Source organism: Alexandromys fortis, unplaced genomic scaffold, assembly GCF_014885135.2.
Source record: "Alexandromys fortis isolate MF-2015 unplaced genomic scaffold, M_Fortis_MF-2015_v1.1 scaffold_52, whole genome shotgun sequence".
Lineage (NCBI taxonomy): Eukaryota > Metazoa > Chordata > Mammalia > Rodentia > Cricetidae > Alexandromys > Alexandromys fortis.
In genome coordinates this window covers 9449903-9475685 of record NW_026067929.1, presented here as the reverse complement: position 1 = coordinate 9475685, position 25783 = coordinate 9449903, and the positions used below count along the sequence as shown (strand labels likewise).

The 25783-nt window shown below is 41.6% G+C and overlaps 1 protein-coding gene across 4 annotated transcripts in view; it reads left to right on the top strand.

Annotated features, from left to right (window-relative positions):
• The window catches only part of Cacnb2 (calcium voltage-gated channel auxiliary subunit beta 2), a 338776-nt gene that overhangs the window by 109666 nt on the left and 203327 nt on the right, over positions 1 to 25783 (top strand). The window lies entirely within an intron of this gene.

Below are 25783 nucleotides of genomic sequence, written 5' to 3'. Positions count from 1 at the left end.
GAGTCACTCCTGAGGAGAAACCTGTTCTACTCTAGAAAGTATCTCAAGATTGTCGAGACTTTGGACATTTCAAAATTAATCTTGTTTTTAACTGTATAAAATAAAAAAAAAAAACTGGTCTTGGAAAGATAGCTCAGCAGGTCAAGGTGTTTACCATCATGCGTGATGACCTAAGCTCCATTCCCTGGACTGCACGGTGGACGATCAGATGTGACTCCTACAAGCTGTTCTCTGATTTAAGCACATGATCTGTATCATATGTATGCCCATGTGTGCATAAAAATAAATAGGTGTCAACAAATACATGGACATGAATACATGTTATACCTGCCAAGTACTTTTGCTATATGTGCACCTTGTAAAATGTTTGAATTAAGTCAAACTTACCTCCTTGAACATTTCTCATTGTTTTGGTACTGTCGCCACCCTGATGTGCAATAGCACATTAGAATTTCTCTCTGTGTGTATGTGTGGTGTATGCATGCCTGCACAGTTGTGTATATGTGCTCACCCATGTATGAACGTATGTGCTTAGCTGTGCATGCACATGTGGAGACCAGAGGGCAACATTGGGTGTCTCTATCTTTCCTATGGTATTTTTTGAAAGAGGGTTTCTCACTGAACCTGAGTAAGGCTAGACTGGATAGAGAAAAGGCCCCTAGAGTCCCCCTGTCTCTGCTTCTGCTCATGTTACTGTGATTTGAGTGGGCATCACCATGGCAAATATGATGTGAGGGCTAAGATCCAAGCTCAGGTGTTCGTGCCATCTTCCTGCTCCTCTGTGCCAGGACTTCTGCTTCTCTGGGTAACTAACGGCACCGTGCTTGGTCTCTCCCTTCTGCTGCGTCTCCTGTCATCCTCAGCTGCGGTGAGATCATCTTTTCGCGGTTGGCTCTGTTTCTTCTAAGAAGAAACACTGTCTCAGTCACTGTGTGTTTTCTCTCTCCTCGACGGGAGTCACAGACAACAGGAATAGTAAGATAATCCCCACATATCATAAATCACACATCCCTGGGCTATGATTTAAGATGCCTGTCATTGACTTCACATATATGGATCTGTGGTTATTTGGAATTATTTCTACCATCCTTTTCTGTTAATCACTTTACGAAATTTTAATTTAAACATACCATAGATTATTTTAAAAATTTCTCATTGTACCACTCATTAGGTTTACAGTGAACTCCATAAATTACCAGCTATTTGGTTAACTTCATTTGATTCGATCACTTAATAGCTGGACAGTAATTGCCAGTACATAAACACAACAGCTTCAGATTCCTTGCTGGTTTTGGATAATAATCTAGCATTTTTTAAACCAAATTATCCAGAGAGGTTTGTTTTTCCTACTTGTTAATAAAACTAAGCAGTTATTTTTGATTTAAAGGCTTCGGCAGTTCTCCTGTCCTGCTGGATAAAGCTGAACTCTGCTGTGGAGTTCGGGATGCTCTGATCTGTTCCAGACGAAACTGCTCTCCCAACCTGAGCTTTCTCTTCCCTTCACTTTTATGCCCCCTCCGTTCCCTCCTCCCCACGTGCTCCCTTGGATGCTATGAATTAATTATTGACTCCAAAAGTAATAATACCCAGAGGTATTTTTAAAATACTAGTTTCATTTCTTTAACTGAGGTCAAAGTAACAGTAGTATAAACAATATGGGGGCGGGGGATATGTTTCTCTTGGTATTGCCTTGCCATGACAAACCACTTCCAACCCACAGGGTCACTTTCAGTGAGAGACTGGAAACTAGCTGCTGTGTTTCCCGGATGCACAGTGGGCTTTTCTGTGCTCCTTCAGCAATACATCTATCTTAGGCCAGCAGGGAAGTGGAAAGGGCAGGAGGAAGGCGAGGTCCAGTCCCTCTAAGGACATCTAGTGGGTTGGTACAAGCCATTTTTTTCTTCTTTCTCATTGGCCAGAAGCTAGTCACATGGTCCCGCTAGTTGCTAGGGAAGCTGGAGTGTTTGTCTCAGTATAAGCTCTCTGCGTCTGTTCTGGGTACCGTAGCTGAAATGGTGAAGGAATAATGAACGTGCGAGTGTGGATTTACGTCTCCTTTTCTACCTGCCCTTTACTGTGCTCAATGCTAGCAATGCACACACGAATAAGGACGGAATTAGTGGGAGCACTCAGCTTAGTTGGAAGACTTTGGAGCAGTGTGATGACACACACCTGTAATCCCAGCACTTGGAAGGTGGAGGCAGGAGGATTAGGAATTCATAGTTGTCCTTGTCTGCATAGCACATAATAAATCTGAGGACATCCTGGGTGAGGTGAGACCCTGCTTCAAAAAGCCCAGAGGCTGGAGAGGTGACTCAGTAGTTAAGAGCACTCGCTGCTCCTCCAATGCATGGTGGTTGGGTTCCTAGAGCCCATGTCATGTGACTCACAGCCGCCTAGACTTCCAATTCAAGGTCCTGACACCCGCTTCTGGCCTCTCCAGGTACTCACACATATGTGGTGCATACTCACAAACACATATGCACACACACATGTGCACACACACACCCCAATAAATAAAAGCACAAATCTTTACACACACTTTGGGTAAGTTCTTATTTCCTTACTATATTGTAAACTGGTAATCTACCCATATCTTTGCTTGTATATTCTGTATAAGCAGATGTGTCATGCATGTATGTAGTCTGCATGTAAATTTCTGTGCTGCATATACCATCTGGCATTCTTTCTCTGCTTATTGTCCATTGAGTGCCACACTGCCCGCCTTGTCAAAGGAGCCCACATATCCCTAACTTTAAAGAGCGGTGACCATTCCTTTGAGGGATAGTTACAAGAGGGTTTGCCTGGTGTTCCCATTTCCCCTCATCACTGTGTTGTAAGGTCCTGGAGTCTGGTTTAGGCACGGGGGCACTTGCCTTATGTCAACACTTAAAGGAAGATGGTGGCATGGACTCCCTGTTAAAGAGAAAGAAAGAAAGAAAGAAAGAAAGAAAGAAAGAAAGAAAGAAAGAAAGAAAGAAAGAAAGAAAGAAAGAAAGAATCACAAAGGAAAGGTACTTCATCATTTCCTGTCTCTAGCATGATAGCCCAGTGGCAATAGGCTAGAAGGTCCCCAGCAAATGTCTGCAGAGCCCACTTAGAGTGCTCAGCATTCTTTCCTGGGTTCGTGAATGGCAATGTGGGTGGAATCTCTAATGAACTGGGGAATCTCTTACATACTGTGTTTAAAAATATCATACTTAATAAAAAGTTAAGCGAATTCTGAATCAAATTCAGAATCCACCAAGAGTTCACTCTTTCCTCCAGTATTTTCATCTTAGTCTATCTTTGACTTCATTTTCTTTGTTTTTATGAAATGGGTGATAAAGAAGCTTTTTAAAAACTTTGATCCTCCCCATGTTCCCACCAATCCAACTTTATGTTCTCTCTCTCTCCCTCTCTTTCTCTCTCCACCCTGCCTCTCTCTCCTCTCTATTTAGAAGAAGTTGCGAGAATAAAAACAAATGATCAAAATATCTAATGAAAACCTTGACTTTTATGTTTTATTATATTGCTATACTTCTTGCTAGAGTTTCTTCAAAAAGCAAACTGAAATCCTGTGGACTAGGTGCAAATCTTGCATAGTTCTGAAAATGTCGATCTTCTTTATAACACTTAATTTGAAAGTCAATTTCCAAATTAATTTAAAAAGACCTCTGACTTAATCAAAGCCTAGTAGCTCTAGATCAGTTTCCTCAACCTGTGGGTTTCGCTCCTTTGGGAGTGGAACGACTCTTTCACAGGGACTGTATATCAGAATCCTGCGTGTCAGATGTTTACATTATCATTGACAGCAGTAGCAAAATTACAGTTAAGGAAGTAACAGCAAAAATAATTTTATGGTTGCGGTTGCCATGGCATGATGAACTGTATTAAAGGGTCACATCATTTGGAGGTTGAGAACCCCTGCTCTGTATAGTCATATTTTTCCCTTAGATCCTTCAAAAACATGGACGATTAGTATGTGAGAACCATAGAATTTGGAAGACTGTGTTAAGTCCAAGCTATTAATTATACTACTTCTATGTTACCAAACCCTAAACATTTGGGGCCTCTGTCCCTCTGTCAATCATGTAAGAGGTCTGAATTAAACCAGAAACGCCTTCCGGTTCTCAGTTGTCCCGGAGATGAATGGACAACAATATAGGATTGTTACCCAGGCTCTAAAAAAAAAAAAATTGCAAAAAGTTGCAAATTAGTAACTTCTCACTTTCCATGGGCCTAAAGAACACGATGATGGTTGAGGCTCTTAGACTATGGTGTGAAATTAATTCATGCACCTTCTTAAGTGATACAGAGTTACTTGGGTGTGGGGGCAAATTTGGATCAATTTTTTGTGGTGTACTAAAAGGTTATATGAATCATTGCTTATTAGCATGGTTGATATCATCCAAATTAATAGCTGAGTCCCCAGTGCCTCAATGATTCATGTTTCATTGTGCGACGTGTACAAGGCCTTAGACAATGAATGTAAAGATCGGCTCCCTGTCAGAAAACCGTGTCCTTGGGGAGTGGTATAAATAATAGTCTACATGGAGTATTGACTTGCTAAGCTCTCGGGTTTGTGGAACATTTGGCTTATTATGTCTAAATCATAGATGATATATTATTTAACCAATTAATTAGGTCTGACTCTGATCACATTTGCCTGCCAGAGCTCTGTTTATTTAACATGCTTCAGTGTAGAAAATGAGTCTTTGGCAACAAGCAGGAAAACACTGTACAGCCGCAGTGGTTGAGTGAGTCAGGTCCTGAGGCTACTCCAGCAATCTTCCTTACAAATCCTTTGCAATACATACTGCAGGGCAAAGCATCTCACAGTGGAGAGGGTGGCTCCGGAGTCCTAAGAATCCACAGTGAATTCAAGTCTAGACTCACTCATTTGTCAGTGAAAGGGGAGGAGGGAGAGCGAGCAAATCAGATATGCCCAAAATGTTACAGAGGTACCAGTGAATCAAGGATGCTGTTGCCAGTCTGTGCGTAGCCGAGAAGGGCGAAATAACAGCCAAGCAGCGGCAGGAGCAGCGCTGTTCTCAGACACAGTCACATAAACAGCAGCCAGGGTTAGGCCTCCTCCCTTCCGAAGCAGCAGCCTGCAGCCTGGTGAAATGCAAGGCTCTGAGGTCTGAAAATCTCCGGAGGAGAGCATGGCTACTGTAAAAGCCTTGCTCAGAAACCCCAGCGATCTGGACAGGCTCAACTCCACGTTAGCAAGAGTTCCTTTGGGAAAAGAAAGGCTACCTTTTCTAGATTTCTGCCAGTAGGCAGCCCCCTTAAAGAAGATCTCAAATTACCTGTAAGAAATTTTAAAAAGGCAGACAGAGAGAACAAAGTTTTGGCATGCCTGCAGAAACAGCAGTGTCTGTAAAAACTACCTAGAGACCGAAGCTAACTGATCATTTGCCCATGGCTCTTACCTGGGAGTGGAAGGTGGGGAGAAATGGACAGTGGCCGTGACGGGAGGACGAGGCACGGTGCAGCTTGGTGAAGCCACGCTCTGACTGCGTTCTGCCCCCTCTTCATGCAGTGCTGCGGGCTGGTGCATCGCCGGCGAGTTCGGGTGTCCTATGTAAGTTTCTATTGCTGAACGGCTGCAGCTGGGAGCTGAAAATGTCACTTGTGTCTGTCTGGTCTCTGTTGCTTCTTTTGGATGCTTTAATCCCTGTGCTGAACCAAACAGAAAATCAATCATTTATGCCACGAGTTGTCAAGGCACCTGAGGTCTATGAGATTCTGAGGTCTTTCCAGAGATGCTTTTGTATGTTTATCTTTTGTGCCAGGTTACTTTTGTAAGGTTGGGAATAGCTTGAGGAGGGATTGTTCTCGTGTGTATATGTGTGTGAGGGAGTATCTATTGTCTCTGATATCTGTATCCGTTCAAACCAGTTGATAGACTCTTTGGCTTGGAGTTCTCATATGTGAATCGTGCCATGGGATGGGAGCTCTTTTTCTAGATATGAAATAATACGGAGTTGGTCAAATTACAGACCATCATTGTCTAATGTTAAATCCTGTTTTGAAGAGCTTCAGAAGAGGAGGAGATGATAATCGGCTGACGAATGACACAGCTGTTGCAATCATGCCAGCGATTCCAACGGCTTTATCATTCTGGCTGTCTCTGGGAAACAGCCCTTATTTCGTGGACCTGCTGTGTTTTCTTTTTTTGCAAAATGGCTGTCTGAGTATTAAATTCTAAAAGGCAGGCTCTCGCAGATACCGAAGTGTCACTGTTTGAGAGGGTTGGATGTTAATTGAAATCCAGGGCACTGCCACCCCGGCGACAGGCTCCGAGGAAGCGCCGGCTTTATTTTCACACTCCTGTGTGCAGCCCCTTTATTTTCATGGAGCAAAGGGAAAGAGAGCAGGCGATTTATGCAGGCTGGCCAGACTGCAGTGCTGACTGGCTTAACACTGACTCGAGATTCCTGGATGCAAAACAAGTAGATAATAGACAGTGGGCACTAATCAAATCTTAAGGGTATCACTTGGAAATCTGTGACCTTGGGGGTTGGGCTAGCAGAAGAGATTCACCTGAGACCTCAGGACAAGCAAGGTCAAAATCAGCTGTGTTCTAAAACACAAAGTTGAGGATGAAGGGTGGGAGGGGGTGACGGATCACTACATTCCTATCAGAGCTAGAAGAGTTCTCCTTTATTAAATAATTAAGGCCTTTAAAAGCTCCTTAATTGAAAGGGTTTTAGAATTGTTGTGTGCTCGGTGCCATTTGTGTTTTGAAAGCAACAGCTGACCCGTCAGGAGTAAATGTAGTTGTGAGGTAGGCAGCCAAGATTGTTTTTTTTAAAGACGACATCTACAGGCAGAGATGGGTGAATTTTTCCAGCAGAAAATTTAATTGATTTTTAATAAGATTTGGGAACAAGTACCATAACTTTTTCATGTGCAAAACTGCCTAAAAATAAAAATTTCAGAATAACTTGGAATTAAAGACCTTTATTTTCAGGAATTAATGAGGACTCTGACTTCTGTGTCTTTATGTGTTTCTGTTTATTTTGCATTATGAATTACAAGAAATCTAGGCTATATTTGCCTCCTGTACATGAGGTTTCTGAACAAGGATGTAATTTATATTCTGCTTGTTTTTGCCCCTTTTCGGTGCTATACATGTAAATATGTAGAAGGAACAGACACTCTATCCTGGTTTTGTATTTTTGGAGTCATGACTAAAATGGGTGAGCACTTGTTTCTTTATAATTATCAAACTTTTTGCCCCATATTTAGGGTAAGAAGCCACAACAATAGCTAGTATATGTATGTTTTAAAGACGTTGTAAAGTCAGATATTTTGATCTGCTGTATGAATTTTTTTTAGAATATTTTGTCTTGGGGCTTTGTTACCCACATGTAATTCCTTCAGGTATTTAACTGAGTGCTGTTTAACCTCTGGCTTTCAGTTTTCTTTATAGATGGCCAACACAAAGCCATAGGTAGGTGAACTCTGAAACCACAGTTCCCTTCGAGGGGAAGAACCGGCGGTGACTACATCTGTGAGTGAGACCTAGTTTACCTGCAGAGTTGTCAGATCTGGGGCTACTCACTGAATAACTGGGTGTACAGCATTTCAAAAGGCAGCCTTGTCCCCAGTATTTATACTAATATATGGGGTATTCTATTGTCATTTCTTAAATATATTTTCAATTTTGGGAAGTGACAATGTAGGTCATACCAGGAGTAAATTCAAATGTTTGTATATACATATAAATCAGATATCTATTGTATATGTAACATTGTAAATGAAACATGTAAATAAGATAACATGTGTGCTCAATCACCCGTTGAATGACTGCATTTCAGTCAGTGATGGATTGCACAGATCATGGAAGTCTAGGCAGATAAGGATACCTGGTGATTTACACATCTTAGTTTGTAAGCACTATGATGTTTATACAGCTACACGATTGCCTGGTGATGCATCCTCCGATGGGTTATTCACTGCTCAGTGGTGTGTGTGTGTGTGTGTGTGTGTGTGTGTGTGTGTGTGTGTGTGTGTGTGTTCAATCTTCTGGGAGTTTTTCTTTCTTTTTTAACCATTTTCTTTTTAAGATGACAGCTTTGTTAAAGATTCCTCCTACTCTGACACTGTCTTTTAGAAAGAACGGTGAACATTATGTGGGCAGCAGAGAAAGTTATACGCACGTGCCACCTTCCTGCATCTCTAGTTCTTTACCTTCCAGAGCCGTTGGTTTTATTTGGCTCCCTTCCCTCTCCTGCTCAACATAGACTTGATATCCAAAACTTGTTCTGTGAGCAAAGAGCCCTGACTATGGGCCGGAAGCCCTGTTTTTCTCTTTAAGACTCAGGACATAAGGCTCTCATTTTGACATTATTATTTATTTTTGAGCTCTAGTCTTCATTATTTTATTTATACCTAACAGTAATTTCTCTTTCAGAATCTGGCTTTATATTTCAGGAAATCCTTATGTTTACCTAAACTGCTTTGCCATTTTATTAAATGATATAAAAACATGTCAACTGAATAGCTATTATTAATTTAAACATGGAGAGCACTACTGTGACTTGAAAAACATTGACATTTGCATCCTTTGGGAGAAAGGGTTGATTCCCATTCTGCTAATGTTTAGTTGAGGTTCAGGTGGCCTTCCATGCTCATAGGTTCCACATTTGTGGATTTCACAGCAGGATCAAAAGTCTTTGAGAGAAGTCACATCTATATTGAGCCTCAACAGTCTCTTGCCTTTTCCAGCAGTACCGTATAACAGTACCAACATTTGCATTGCACCAAATATTAGGTCATCTAAATATGACTTAAAGTTTGTGGGAGAATGGACACAGGTTACGTGCAAATTTTATCCCACTTTATATGGAGACAAACTTGAATCAATATTGACACTCACAGGGGGTGTGGTTACTAAGGACATGTTGTATAGATGTGTAGATTGAATATGCCTTGTCTGAAATGCTTAGGAGTACAAATGTTTAAGATTCTTGAGGTTCTTAGGGTTTTTAGTTTAGGGAATATTCTCATAGAGTTTTTTTTTTCTTGACTGTGCATCCCTAATCTGAAATTCTGAAATGGTTCAAAATCCAGAAAATCCAGGCTCAAAATATGTGGATGAGTAACCTGCAAATCAAACACATAGGAGAGATGGTGCTAAAATTTCAAGTTCGGAGTTTGAAGAATGTAGTCAGTACTCAATTCCAGAAGACCTGCCTTGGGGCTGGAGAGATGGTTCAGCAGTTAGGACTGTGTACTGCTGTTCCAGAGGACATGAGTTCAGTTCCCAGCACCTAAGTCAGCCAGCTCGCAACCACCTGTCACGCAAGCAAGCTCCAGGTGCACAGAACCCCACACATGAAGTTGGTTTGTTGCTGCTATTGTTGTGTTGTTTTGTTTTGAAGAAACTAGTCATTGTCAACACCTCTTGTGTTCACCATTGCCCCCTTCCCTCAGTGGAATCATTTACCTGACAGCATCCTGGCCTCATTTTTCCCATATCTAAGTCTTGTAGAAATGAACTCATATAGGCTAGTTTCTCATCTCATTTACCTGGGTCACTTGTCCTTCATTTATAAGACAGCTCTTTGTGGTTATAGTTATAATCTTATTCTTGTGGGTATATAGTATTCCATTGTGTACTAAACCATGATTTAGTTAGTCATTCTGCTGTTGATGGGCTCCTGGGTAGCTTCCAGTTTGAGGATATTATAAACATTATGGTTTTTAACAATTGTGATATGTAATGTTTAGGCATATAATTCTGTTGGATTTCAATCTAAGAGCAAAAGTTTCATGTCAGAGGTTACAATATACCCATGTTTGTCTTAAGTGGGCACTAGTAAGCATTCCAAAACATTCAGTCCATTTATACTCCTCCTAGATGGCCGTGCTCTACGAGGGATTTGCTTTTCTGTTGCACCGAGCCAGTCTGTAGGCAAAAGTATCCCCTGAGGCCTCTCCTTTGCATTTCCTTAATAACTACCAAAGTGAGGCATTTGAGCATCTGGCTATCCTTTGTGCAGTACCTGTTGCAGTATCCTGCTTCGTTTCTCTTGGGTTATCTGTCTTTTGAGACAGATTAGTGAATAAAGAACTGATAAAGAAAGCAGCAACTGGCAATTAGCATATAACACAGCATTGGGTGATGGTGTCTATGAAGAAAACTCCTTAGACTGTGGGATTAGACTTGGCATAGGTTGGGATTTTGATGAGATCGCTTATTGACCATGTTATAGCAGAGACTTTTCTTCTCTTTTGAGGCTGGTAATTATCCTATATAATCAGGATCCCAGTAGACTATTGAAGATTTGAAAGTTAAAATAAAATAGTTTGTCAGCACCTGCGTATCAACTCCTGTATAGTTATTTTGGGAAAAGCTGGTAGAACTACAGTGGACCCAAGCGATAAAACCGTAAGAGAGCAGCGGGGGGGGGGGGGGGGGGGGGGGGGGGGGGGGGGGGGGGGGGGGGGGGGGGGGTAGGAAAGGGGTAGGGGATTGTCCTGGGCTTGGTGGCTGCCTGTATTCATTGGTTATTACTAATCATCTCCAAAAGCTTTGCTAACAAAGGAAACAAACTTATCCATACACAATGAATCTCTGATGAGACAACATTTTTGTTAGGCTCTAATAATTTTTTAACCTTTAGAGCATCTATTTAACTGAGATCACAACGGGTGTTACTTTTGTGCCTTTTGCATGACTGAGTCATGCAAATCAGAGCTTCATCTATGATTAATACAGTTGCCTCATGCACAGTCTTTTAGAGTTAACAGTTGTTGCCTGCTTTTTGTGTCAGGTTAAAGAATGGGTAACGGAATTGTGGAATATATTCACACATGTAATTTTACTCAGCTGTAAAGAAAAATTAAATCTGCAGGAAATGGATGGACCTGGAAGGTATTGTGCTGTGGGAGATGGCCCAGACTTGGACAAAAATTGCATGTTCTCACACGGGCAGAGCCTAACTTGGAATGTCTGTATGTATAAGAATAGGGTGGTAGGAGAGTGAGCACAGACTGTGAAGCTAAATAGGAGAGCAGGGGAAGGGAAGTGGTTTGGGGCTAGGAGGGGATCCCCCATGACACAAAAGCAGAAGGTAACAGGGAGAGGGAGGCAAATGAGGGTGCAGGGGTGGAGAACGACAAACAACAAACCAATTTTGTTGGGAAAATGCCAGAATCAAGCTTAATTCTTTCTATGCCAATAATAATTTGTAAGATAACCTCAAAGGTAGGCAAGGTGAATTGCCATGTCACAGGGGAGAAGCCATCCATCAAGGCAGTGAGCTAACTGTATTGCTACAGGGCTCAGCAGCTGCTGGTAGCTGAGCTGAGCATCAAAGTGAAGTGATTCCTTCTCTAGGTACAGTGTTTGGTTCATCTTGCTTGGAATGTCTTCTTATGGTTAAACAATTGGATTATAATTAAATTTAATTAACATGAAGACTTTATAATGCTTTGGAGCATAAAAATCAATTGTGATTGAACTTGAGAAGAGCTCGTGTGCCACATGATCGCGGCTGCTGGTGAGTGGGACCGTAGGTCCTGTCCAGCTTGCCTTGTAATTTTTCACTCGTGATTCATGCTTTTCTCCAAATCATACCAATTTAGGGAAATCCTAAGGTGGTCTTAGGATGGTATTTGAATTCTAACATCTGCCTTTTAAATCGTATTTAAATTTAAATCATCTCGACGCCCCAGCAGGTAAAGGCACATGCCACCGAGCTGTATGACCTCAGTTCAATACCCAGAACACACACGATGGAAAGGGAGACCCAACGCCACAAGCTGTCCTCTGACTTCCATACATGCACTGAGACACACATACCACACAAAATATATAAAATTCTATAAAAAATTTAAGTCGTGTTTATATATGATAGATTTCTGGCTTTCCAGATTTGAGACATGAGTTTTAATAGCTTTTAACTTTGTCCCTATAAAGAACCTTTTGTTTGACCTTTCAAGTTTTATTTTTTTTAATATTTCATTTATTTATTTGTGTGTGGGAGAACTACACACACCATGACACTTTTTTTAAGTTGATAGATTTTTTAAAAATCTGCTTAGTGATCAAATTTTTTTTCTTTTAAACATTTTATTCATTTTACATACTAACCAGAGGTCCCCCTTCCTCCCCTCCTCCTGTTTCTCCACACACACCTCTCCCCCACTCCCACCCCCTCATCCACTCCTCAGAAAGGGTAAGGCCTCCCATGGGGAGTCAACATAGCCTGGCACATCAAGTTGAGGCAGGACCATGTCCCTCTGTCCTGCATCAAGGCTGAGCAAGGCATCCCACCATAGGGGATGGGTTCCAAAAAGCCAGTTCACACACTGTAGATAGATCCTGGTCCCACTATCAGGGGCCCCACAAACAGGTCAAGCCACACAACTGTCACCCACAAGCAGAGAGCCTAGTTCCATCCCAAGCAGGCTCCCCAGCTGTCAGTCTAGAGTCTGTGAGTTCCCATGAGCTTGGGTCAGCTGTTCCTGTGGTTTTCCCACCATGATCTTGACCGCCGTTGCTCATATAATCCCTCCTCCCTCTCTTTGACTGGACTCCAGGAGTTTGGCTTGGTGCTTGGCTGTCGATCTCTGTACCTGCTTCCATCAATTACTGGATGATGACAATTATGGTAGTCACCATCTGATTACAGGAGAACTCCTGATCAGGTCACTTACATGAAAGTCAGAGGACAACTTTTCCAACATCTGGGTCCTAAGAATTTAACTCAGGTTGTCTGTCCTAGCAGCAGGCACCTTTACCCACCGAGTCAGCCTGACCCTTCAGGGTTTTTTGTTGTTGTTTGTTTGTTTTTGTTGTTGTTAGTGTTTTTTTTTTTCGAGACAGGATTTCTCAGTAGCTTTGGAGCCTGTACTAGAACTAGCTCTTATAGACCAGGCTGGCCTCCAACTCACAGAGATCCACCTGTCTCTGCCTCCTGAGTGCTGGGATTAAAGGCGTGCGCCACCACCACCCAGCTGACCCTTACGTTTTTTAAAGTTAGCACAATCTCCTACTTTTCTTTTTGCTAACTCATGTCCCTATATGTTGGGGGAGCTCCTTCTGCTCCTTCAGCCAATAGCCATTGAGATAAGATGATCCTTAAGAAGGTATCAGTCAACATGGGAGCAATGTGTCTCAGCCTCAGGAATTCCAAACCTGAGCATGTAAGCTCTGTGCAGTACAAGTACTGCTGAATGACTTAATCTTTTGTCACAGCTTTACAATTTGCTTGGTGATGTGGTTCAGAGGTCAACTTCATCTTGAGGCTTTTAACTTTCAGAGACGCTCAGGTGGAATATTGTTAACATGATAATTGCTTCATGAATAAACAGGTAGGTAGGACCTGGGCAGGTCTGCATAAGTCTACAAACTTGACAAATCTGCCCCTCTTTACAGCAGGTAGCACACTACCCAAAGGGATGGCCTATGCTCAGCACAGGGGAAGATGCTCGTGGCAGGGATGGCGGGAAGAAATGATGAAAACAGTGCACACTGGAGGGAAGGTGTGCAATTCTTTGCATCATTCAGCATGCATGATAGTCCCAGGAAACCAGTATGCAACACTCCCTCGCCAATCCTCATTGCATGGAAAGGACCTGGAGTCCCGCAGCAAAGGAGCAAGTCTCCCCAATCCTTTTCAGCGAACAAGATGTAGATACCTGCTCTGAGAATGTTTTTATTCATGTATGAACCTGAAGTGTATTGGGTGATACCCTTACTTAGAAATCGCCATGTGTGTTCAGAATGCACTGGAGACAGGGGTGTCCCAGGCACGAGTCCTGTGTAGCAAGTGCAGATGCTCTGCTTTACACACTAAGATTGTTCATTTGTACCCTCGTATGGCGTGCTGGCTGTGCTGGCTTAGTGTACCCCTCTCATCACTGTCATTTCCACCGCCACCACAATGGCAGTTAAAATGGCGCCTTTGAGCTCACGCTTCTGTCTGATTCAGATGCACGGTCCTTGTCTCTGGGCTCTGACTTCAATTCTTTTTTTTTTTTTTACTTTTTCCTTTTATTTGTGATATGATTCTATTTGTATAAAATACATGCACATATTTTATCTGCTGCAAGGGTGTAGTACACATGTGGTGATGTTGAGTTATATCAGTGTGGCCATAGTGAGTTATATTTCCCAAAGTGTCAAAATTTTTCTTTTCTTTCTTTTTCTTCTTTTTTTAAATTTTGCTCTTCCTTCCTTCCTTCCTTCCTTCCTTCCTTCCTTCCTTCCTTCCTTCCTCCTTGGAGATGTTTCATCAAGGTAGGATGCAGGATAGTTATTACTGTCTCCAGAGTCAAAAGGGAGAAGACAGAAATTGTTTTGTGGCAAAGTCTGTCAACGCTGATCCGTTGCTTCATCTCCTTGGCATCAAGCAAATCTGGCTCTGTAGTTACTCACTTAATTATCTGATCTTCAATTTATCTTACTTACTATGTGCAGCATCTTGAGGAAGGTTCTGAACTTTCAGACAGTACATTTTCCCCACTGTGAGATCATAAGAGTCAACATGGACTTCAGATTGTCCCTGTGGGATGCTGGGTTGGACTTAGGAATCTTCCAGCCTCCTGAAGATTTAATTTTCAACTGCTTGTACTGGCCTCTAGCAAGATGTTGAAGTAGACACACGGAGAATTCTGAGCCAAGACCCCAAATTGAATTAGTATATGCATTGTGATAATTCCCTTAGGACTTCAATTCTTATTCAGCCCCTGTTATTTCACTCCCAAAAGACCACAGCAACATCCTGACCAGTCTCCCCACCTTCCTTTTAATTCTTCACCAGTATGTCCCCAACAATACTAGGTTCGCACTGGTGTCTTTCCTCCTCTTAAAACCCTCGACCGGATGCCATTCTCTGAGAATTTCAGGGCAGTCTGAGCAACATACTCCTGGATCCTTCATGATCAAGCTGCTGTGAGCTTCCTTGGACTTAACTCTGAGCACATTGACAAACTCAAGTCCCAGCAACATTGAATACTGTGAAGTCTCAAGGCCCTGGGCTCTTTTACCCTCAGACTAATCAGTAGAAGCTTTCACCCATGCCTCATAAAGTAGCCTTGTTGCTTTTACTCTTAAAGGCACCCACTCTATATATCACACTGGGCCTTTTATTTATCTGTTCCCCTCTGACCTCCATACTTTCTCTCTTCTTTTTTCATTGCTGTATCCCTGTATACCAGCAAAAATATTCAGCCCTGAACATGTTCTCAGTAGACTGAATGAGTAAATACAAAACTAATACCAGGGAGAAACTAGCAAATTCTTATTTTCCTACTGCCCCCCTCTGTTCTCATGTGTCAGTGTAATATGAAATTTTCATTTTATTCCCATGCAGAATTCATCAGAAATTTATATGTTATAAGCATGCAAGAGCTTTGTTATAATATGCTGTTCTTGGGAATATATATGAAATGGAAAAAAAAGGTTTGTGGCTGAAGTTTTAAACTAATCAGTTTATTATAGTCTATTTATAGTCTATTTCTTTTAAAGGTTTAGATTAAAAGAACAAGATTTGTCCCCAATGACAAAAAGCCCTTCAAATACAGAAGAGATCTCAGTTCTGATTGGAATGATTAAAATTAAAACCACAAACTGACTTTATTTAAATACTGGTTACAAAGTAGGCAAATACTACTTTAAAAACAAACAAAAATTTTGAATTATCATTAAGCATAACCATTTAAAAATAAATGCACCCAGGCTCGAGAGATTGCTCAGTACCTAAGAATATTTGCTATGCTAGCATAAGGACCTGAGCTCATATCCCCAGCACTCACACAAAACTAGGCGTGGTTACAGATATCTTTACCCCAGCACTGAGGAAGAGGGCACAGACAGAATGAACCCAAGAGCTCACTGGCTGCCATCTCCAAAACAACAACCTTCCAGTTCAGTGACAGATCTTGCCTTAAGGCAAGAAGGTGATGACAAATGGAAGAAGACACTCAGAGCCCTGTTCTGGCCTCGGCATGCACACGCTTGGGTGTGTGCACCTGCCCACTCACAGACATACACCACACATACACCATACAGGAATAAATAAATGAGCCCACCCCTGAAGCAAAGGCTTAAAAGCTGCCTGTATTAAAAGCGTCCCTGGCATCCTTATCACGAATAAAGCCAGCAACTCCACCTTTCAGAGCTGTGTCATTCATCACCAGCCCCCTCCCTTACAAGTCCAGGCTCAGGTAGGTAGCTGCCTTTTGTGTAGATTCGCAGCCTTTAGTCACAGGGCGACCTTTCTGCTGAATAGATCTGCTTCCCAGGCCTCCTGTGTTCTGTGTCTTTCTTGCTATTACATTGAGAGAGCAGCCACTTCTCTGTGAATCACCAACAGCAGCGTCCTTCTATGGTCACGGTCTTTTGTTCTTCCTTGCAGTTTTGTGATATGCATGTGGCCCTTCTCCTCCCCAGGAGCAGAGGAATAAAGGATTTATGTAATCTCTGACTTCCAGACAACAAACCTTAGTAAGAGTGGGAGCAAAGGAGCTCCAGGCTTCTGCCAAAGCACATTCCATCGCTTGACTTCTAACTTTTCTTTTGTTTATGTTTTCTCCCTCTCCCTTCTTTGTTCCTTCCCTCCCTTTTCTTTTCTTTCTCCTCCTTTGTTTCTGTAGTAATAATGTCACAGTGAGTCCATGAAACTTCACCTAAATTCCCCACTGCCTTCCCTATGGTCTTTTGCCGTAAGTCTTTTTTCTACCCTGATGTCAAGAGGCAAGAAACACATTGTTCTTACTCACAAAAATGGATCTCGGTCATTGTCCTACAAAGATGAGTGGGGAACAGTCTGAGTAGATGCACTGAGGTCCTAGTGATTGTGAAGTGTCTTCATTGAGGGACACACAATAGGATGGCTGGGGAAGAAGTAGCTAAGAACGAATCCTGTGACTGGGTAGGACTATGACTCAATGGTACAATGCTTGTCTACCATGTACCAGGCCCTGGCCTGGGTTCAATGCCAGCCCTACAAAAGTCCATCATCATTATCACCATCACCACTTCCATCGCTGCCACCACCACCACCACCATCACCACCACCACCACCACCACCACCACCACCACCATCATCATCATCATCATGCAACTGGCATCCTCATTTGTTGTCTACAGGTTTCATGCTTCTGTATTTGTAACAACTCTGTAGAGCTTTATAGAGATTAACTATCATAAGGTATCCTGGTCATAAATGATTGAAATAGCCTTTGTAATTTAAACAATGAAATCTGTGGGCAGTTTGTAGCATTGCTTTCAGTGCATTTCTCATCACCAACACTGAAAATCCTTCAGAGTCTTCTCAGGAAGTAAATAAGTGAACGGCATTCCTGTGAAGAGTGAGATAGAGTGATGACACCTCTCATTTTGTTGTAGTCCTCTGCCCGTGTGATGTGTGTGTTTTCCTGTGGTGTATGTGCATACATGAGTGCATATGCACATATCACACGCATGCATTCATGGAGGACAGACAACAACCTCAGCTGTCGTTCCTCAAGAGCTCTCCGCTTTGCTCTTTCGCTATACTGGAGCTCACTGAGTAGAGTAAGCTGCCTAGCCAGCTAGCGTCAGATTTCTTGTATCTGTCTCCCCAGCTCTGAGAAAGTAAGCACACTATGCCCAGCTTCTTTTCACATCAGCTCTGAGTATCAAACTGAGGTCCTCCTGCTTACAAGACAAGTACTTCGTGCTTTAGCATCTTCCCAACCTTGGGTGGTTGTAATGTACACCATTAGTGGAGGTCCATAGCCCACTGGGAAAAATCATAAAAATCACAGGAAGTCTAGAAATTGGATTCAAGGTGACTCTGAGCATCTGGAGTCCTTCCTCTGTGGGCAGCCAGCCTACTGTAGGCCAATTTGTGTACAATTATTCAAAGTTCAGATTTCTGAGAAAGAGAGGAAAGACCCGAGTGGCCCAACTAAGTCTTCTCTGGTACAAGAGGAAGAGTCCTTTGAGTGACACCTTCAACAACCCTGCAAACCATGGAGGACAATGGTCTCTGTCCTTTGCAGAAAAGAGGAAGCATGATCTGTGTGAACAAAGACTGCAGAGGTTCTTCATGTAGAAGTAGAATATACTGAAGTCATGCTTTTAAGGCAAACATGTTTCCTGTGTGGATTAGTTTCCTTTACAATTGCTGGGAGAGATATCCTGCCAAAAGTACTCAAGGAAGGAAACAAAAACGGAAAAGCAGTCTCACTTTGCATAATGATGCCCAACATTCAGCAATGTGTAGCCACATAAACCTAAGACTCTTTTTTAAAAAATTGCTTCTCAACCCCCCAGAATGGGAGTCAATTGGAGCTTCATGGTATTCTCTTTTTTTTTTCAGATAGGTTCTGTTTGTTGGTGGTGAGTAGAAGTGAGGCTCCTTTAAGAGAAGGCTTCCTGTCTCAGCATTAGCAAAAAACTGTGTGGCTTCTTTAAGAGACAACAGCTTCCTGGTTCCTGCTGGCAGCTTTAACTCTGGCTCTTTCAGAGATCCTGCACCTAAATGGGGTTTGTGAGCAGTTTGCTACTAGTTGCTTAATGGCAAAGTAGACCCACTGTGTCCCTGGAGCTGGGATGTTGAGCATGGCTCACAGAAGCAGTGAACATACCTCTACCACATTGGATAGGATGGTACTAACAGGCAGAGCTCAGCTGGGATTCCGAGCATGGCTAGCAGAGGCAGTGAACATACTTCCACCATGTTGGATGGGATGTGGTTTGATGGAATAAGATCCCCCCCAAAAGGTCTCTGTAAACCCTAAAAATACTTCACCCAACAAATAACAGGAAGAAGTTTGGAGAGAACAGCGCCCAAATTCCCAAACTTATTGTTTATAAGAGCTTATTTTCATTTAAAGGGGGTTGATTAGAAGTGATTAATGGTTACAGTCAATTTCTGGAAAAAAAATAAGGGAGATATGATATAAAGATAAATACTTTGCCTTGGTGTGGATTTTGGTCTATTGATACAAATTGAAGGTCAATTTTGTTATATTTATGCAGCTCACTTAAAAATGTAATGTGTAATTAAGAAAACAGGTTAATAGTCATTTATAATAGTCAAACCTGCAGTCATTTTAGTTAGGTTTTTAGATATATAGAGATGTATTTCAGTTGGATAGATAATCTTCAACACTTCAAAGACCTACAGAATATGACATTTAAAATGTTTTAAGAAATTTGATTTTTCTTGACAATGAGACATGTCTACTTCTGATAGTTTCAATTACTTCAAGAGGGTGACAGGCATTGAAGAGGTTCCTTACAGAGTTTGCTAGCCATTTGGGTAAGAAACTATTCTTGCCTAAACTGCTTGATGTTATACTATATAAACTGGGCATGCAGGACCCACAATAAAATGACTGCTGAACTTGCCTAAAGAAGGTGAGCAGTCCTTCAGGGTTCCTGCCTCATGAAAGAGTCTGCCAGACATTCTGCAGGACACAGGAAAGTGACTGACAAACTGCCAATACAGGTTAAACAGCCTTTGAAATTTCTTGCTTCATGGAAAAGTCTGTCAGATACTATGAACCTGTAGGCTGATGATGGATGGCTCAATGTTACAAAAGAACTATGGGTGACTGTCCAGGGAGCAAGATGTCTTTGTCAATTCTAAAGTTTTGGAAGTTGCTTACAAAGTACTTTCTGTTTGCTTAGATAATATTATATCCTTATGGTGTCTTTGATGGAGTTAAAGACGGATAGTTATAATTTTCTTTAGTTATGATAAAAGATAATTATATATAAAACTTTAGACTCACAGAAATACTGTAACTGTGATTCTTACTTGATACCTATTTTGTTATATGTAATTTTACTATGTTAATGTTAAAGCCTTCCTTTTTATTTAGACAGAAAAAGGGAGATGATGTGGGATTCCTCACTATATGCTATGAATATGTTTTATTACCATTGGTAAATAAAGAATCTACTTAGGTCTATGGCAGAGCAGAATAAAACCAGGCAGGAAATCCAAACCGAGATATAGAGAGGAAGTAGGTGGAGTCAAAGAGACACCATGTAGCTGTGGAAGGATGACAATAAAGAGTTCATTCATATTTTCTGAAGGTGTATGTTCCTTATTGAATTACAATGTTGAATGTCATTAAAATTTATAGAATTATTCCAGAAACACTTAAAAAAGTATAATGATAAGAGCCCAAAGTCAAGCAACTTCTGAATTCCTTTCCAGGTCCCACTTTCGTTGTATATGTATATATGTCTGCAGGGAGCATGCTGGGAATGGACTCAGCTGGGAGAAGTTCAGAATAGACACTGCAACTATGATAGCTCCTTTCTAAGATGTCTTATTAACTTGCAACTGTAAAGGGATTATAGGTGGTGAAAATGATTAGGATGACTTTTATAGGTGTCTGTTGGGCTGTGCTTTTCCAAAACTCATTGGTAACTTTCAACAGATCAAAATCAACTTTGCCTCAAATTTATTAACTAGCATACTTTAAAAACTTTTGTTTGTACATGTATTTGTGTGTTGCACGCATGTGTTCTGTTTATATGTGCATGCATGTGTGTGGAGGCCAGAAGTCTGGGTCCATTATCTCCTTCTATTGTTCTCCACCATATTCTTTGTTTGCTATTGTTCTTACATTATTTGTTTTGTGAGGGGCACGCATGCCACACCATGTATTTGAAGGTCATTTGGAGAACCATAGTTGGTTCTCCCAGGTCTCAGACGGAACTCAGGTTGTGCCTTCTGGCAGCAATCACCTTCACCAGGTGAACTGTGTCCCCAGGATTTCCACCGTGTGTGTGTGTGTGTGTGTGTGTGTGTGTGTGTGTGTGTTAGAATGGATCCCACTATGTAGCTTTTGCTAACCTTGAACTCACAGAAACTGACTTGCCCCTACTTTGTGATGGCTAGGATCAAAAATATACACTACCATATGCAGCTTCTATCTAGTGCTTTTGGTAAAGAGTCCCTCACTGAACCTGGGCCTCACAATTTGATGAGATTAGCCATCTCCTCAGCTCTAAGGATCTTTGTGTCTCCAGCTCCCCAGAATAAGAATTATGGATGTACAGCTCCATGCCAGCTTTTATGTGAGTACTGTGGATTGAACTAGGGTCCCTGGGCTTATGTGACAAACACTTTACTCACTGGACTGTCACCCTAATTCTACCTAGTTGCTGTAATGAAAGTAAATTTCAGTCTTAGAAAGAAGGCAGAGAGGTGAAGTAGAAGGACTATGAAAACACTCTGTGATGTTTTCAGAATATCTGACAGCACATCTCAGTATCTGTGCTGTTCTGAGAGTTGCTGAAAATTAATTAAATGATGATTTTTAAAATATTACATTTATTTAGTGTGGGTGTCTGTGTCTGCGCATGGGCATGCATGTGCCATGCCATGGATGGGTGTTCAGAGGACAGCTGGCTGGAGTTGGTTATGTCCTTCTACCACATGGATCTCAGAGATCAGACTTGGAACAAGCACCTGAGCCATCTTCAGTATTGATTTAATAACATAAAAATTCTACAACCAGCCTCTTTATGCCTGCACCGCAGATCTGATAAAGCAACAATAGGCATTATTATAATGTATTAACTCTAGGCATGGTTGACCTTTGAAATTTCGTCTGGTTGAAGATAGTGAGACACAAGGTCAGAACTTCCTTGCGTCATAATGTTTCCTGGTGAGTCACAAATATACTAAAAAAGAAATCCACGTTTTGTTTTGTTTTGTTCCTCCCCTCGTACAGTACACACCTCCGCCTTAATTAAAGTCATGCGGTTTTGTTTTGTTTCCCTCTTACAGTATACACCTCCGCCTTAATCAAAGTCATGCGGTTTTGTTTTTTCCTTGACGACTCTTGGTCATTCTTTGCAAAGCAGTCAATCTAAGACAATTCCCATCTCTGATTGTAATCAATTCTTTACCATTTGGAATCGATAGAACTTTAATTTCTGCAACTCCAAGGCATGAACATTTTGAAATGAATCTCTTAGCTCCAGTGTCAATCCATCCCTGCTCCAGAGTACTTCTCTGATGTTTCTCTTTTTCTTCTCTGAAAGATTTATTGTATTCCTTTCCTTACCCAACTTAACTGTGTTCTGGTGATTGGCAGTACAATCAGATCAAAGAAGACGCGTACGAAACACGCTGAATTCCATTTGCCCTTCGTCTCATGAAAATAAGATGCCAAGCTGGCATTTCCCCCCAACCCTCTGCCCTAGAGTTTCCTGGTTGATTGGGTTTTCTGTTGCCTGTGTTTTTCAGGCCTTGATGAGAACCCATCTTCATGGGTCATTTTATACAGGCATTAAGTTGGTCAGCCAGACACATGATCTCTCTGATAGCTCTGCTCCACAGCTGTCTGAGTCAAGGCCAGTGATTGAGACATGCTAGCTTCCATCCATGTGACTGCATGTGCTTCTTATCTGCCCGACCTGATGTCATTTAGGTACACACACTGATGAGGCATCTACTAGCTCCTGTAATTCATTTGGCAATGCTATCCTCTGGGTGGCTGCACCTCTTCCTGAAGGATTAAAGCTAACTTCACAGTCCAATAGACTGCAGACATGTTCTGAATAGCAGCCTCTAGTTGGTAGTTCTTAACCTGCAGATCACGACCCCTTAGGAGTCAGACAAGTCTTTCACAGGCGTCGCTTAAGACCATCTGCTTATCAGGTATTTACATTATGATTCATAACAGTAGCAAAATTGCAGTTAGGAAGGACCAACAAAACTAATTTTGTGGTTGGGGGTCACCACAGCATGAGGAACTGTATTAAGGGTCCCGGCATTTGGAAGGTTGAGAAGCACTGGTCTAGATGATGATATAAGAGTGCGCATGGGAGATTGATTATTCTCAGCAAGACAGTTGGCATGCAAAGCCAGCATCAGGTGTGTGTTCTCGCATGCAGCTCATTGTGATCGTAAACGTCTCTTCATTTTAAATAGTGGTCTCTTTTTATAAATACAGACTGCCTTAGTAAGTACTTTTAGTAACAGATTTTAAGTGGCTGGGTACACCAACAAACCCTAATTCAGAGTAAAGTTTTATCATCCATTGTATTAATAATATCAGTCAGTATGTCTAGTTTCAAAATAAATTAACTACAGCTATACTGTGAAATTTTGCTCAGATTAAATGAAGGACTTGTGTTTCCATTTTTGCTTCTTATTTGCCAGCCCTTCAGACATTTCAATGTCAAAGTGTGAAGACTTATTTTGTAGTGATTTCAAACAATAAATCAAAAGTTCAGAGCCTCTGCGTTTCATGCATTGTTTTCAGCTTCATATGCTATAAAAGACTAGAACTGTGTAAATTCTGAGCAAAAAGGCAGATTTCAGAGAATTTCACAAAAAGTCAACTTCGAAACAAAGCACGAAGCTGATGTGAGCAGCACAAAGTGAATGACTGTCAGTCTCATTGAAAATGTCAGGCGTGTCACTTTCTGTCACATCTCCTGGCTCTTTTGGGTTCTCACAAATCTTTAAATAAGGCCCCCTCACTTGTGAGGACTGCAGGGTTTCTATATGCTTTTCAACCAGTGGGACAAGCTCTATTAAGACATGGGGGGAAAAAAGAAGAAGGAAAGGAAAATGGTCATCGGAGGAGATAAGAGAGAATGCCCACTGTTAACATGAATCTAAATGGTATGTCATGGCAAATCAGTACAAAGCTGAGATGAAATGCAGGATGGGAGCCTCACCCAACAAGAGCAAGACAAGCGTGAGATCTGGGGATTTCAAGGAAGGACTTGGTTCATTTGTAACTTAGTGATGTTTGTGTTTATTCATTTAATCAATAGCTACTTAGCACCCGGGCCATACCAGACACAGTTTTTCTTGTGACTTTGAAAACAATCATACCTTCCCCAGGAAAAGCACAGTGAGAACCCACACTTCAGTGACTCTGACTATCTTGTTTCCTTTCTTTTATTTTTCCAAGATAGGGTCTCACTATGTAGCCATGGCTGTCCTGAGCTCACTTTGTAGACCAGGCTTAACAGAGCTCAGATTGGCTCTGCCTCCCTAGTGCTGGGATTCAAGACAGGTACCCTATGCCAGGAGATAATCTCGTTTTCAATCCATTGCCTTTGAGTCCTGAGTAGAACTGTTAGGTCGACATACAGGCAACTTGAGAAACAGTTTCCTATAGCCAACTGTAACATGAAAGTCTTTTCACATCTAATTTTGCATTAGGTCCTGGATTAAAGTTGAGTAATCATGGTATTATCTGGAAATGGTTAGATTCTGGAATCAAAAGATCACTTCCTTTCTTGTTGTTCTTTGGGTTTTTAAATTTTGTTTGTATTCTTTTAGTTTTTCTTTTCCTTTTTTAGTTCTTTGAAACATAGTCACATATGTAGTCCAAACTGGTCTGAAATTCACTGAGCATGGCCTTGAGTTCACCATCTCCATGGTGACAGCCCGACTCTGAGCACTGGGGTTACAGGCACCTAACACCACATTCCACTAAATAGTGCTGTTTCTATACAGATTCATTTCAAGCCCGACTATGTTACTAATTTATATACATACACACACACACACACACACACACACACACACACACACATCATGGCCCAAGATACAAACTCTGGGTTATGAATAGATGAAATAGGACATAGAGCTACCTTCTTCCCTAACACTGTGAGTGTGAACGCAAGCATCCCTTCATCTTCATGTCCTTCCTGCTTACATGCAGAATATCAGGCAGCATCGAGTCTCACATGTTCCCAAGGTAAAGTTCAGAGCAATGAGAAAGTCCCAACGACAGGAGCCCTTGAGAGCAGGGCAGAGCCTATGCAATAAACCTGGTGATGTGGCTTTCTAGTTTACATCTAAGACATGATTTAGTCCAGCACTCACCATGAAAGCCATAGCGCTCAAACTGTTGAAAATAGCCAAAAAGAATCCATTGACTTTCATATTACTTTTGAGTCTCTGAATTCTAAAAATAATCTTATAAAGAAATTGTAGTAGAAATGAAGGGATTTGCAAAGCTCTCGGTCGCCGCTTTCTTAGCAAGAATATTCTGATTTAGTTGTCCAGGCAAACTAACCAAGTCTAGAAGGATATGCCTATCTTTTTAAAAAGCTGTCCTAGAAATGGCCCAACAAATGGCTCTGTTCATCTCGTAAACAATTCAAAGTGCTTCCTCCACCTCTCTGGCCTCTTTTACTCCCTACCCCGTCTCCAATGGTCACTGTAAAAAAGAAGCAGATGGAGTCCATGACCTTTATTAATAGTGGTAAGTTACTACGGCTTCCTCCCTCCAAGGGACAGGATGTGGTTAGATCCTTGCTTTAAAAGCCACTGGTTAATAACATAACCCGCATCCTTGTCTTTCCTGGGTTATATTACTACCGTATGTCTTACAGGTTCACTGGGCAGACATTTGTATTAAACTGTGTTGTTTTAGCCCACAGTCTTTGTACATTGTATGACCTGGCACTGCATACCAAAGTGATGAACATGTTTCTTGTCTTTGAGGAATTCATAATCCAGCAAGGGTCATATAATGGCCTTTGTATTTTAGTTGGAACATCATTATACATGAGCATAAGAACTTTGTGAACTAAAGCTGGATCGTGGCTCCGTCAGCACCAGGACAGATCATAAGCTCATGGACATGAGTTTAAGGTCCACAACCCGCATGAGAATACCCAGGCGTGCTGAAATTCCAGCACTGGGGAGGCAGAGATGGGCAGTAACTGGGTCTCTATGGGCAGTCAGCTTAGCTTACTTGACCTGAAAACTTACAGGCCAGTGAGTGACTCTGTCTCAAAAAACAAGATGGGAAACTCCTGGGAAATGACACCTGTCATATATATATA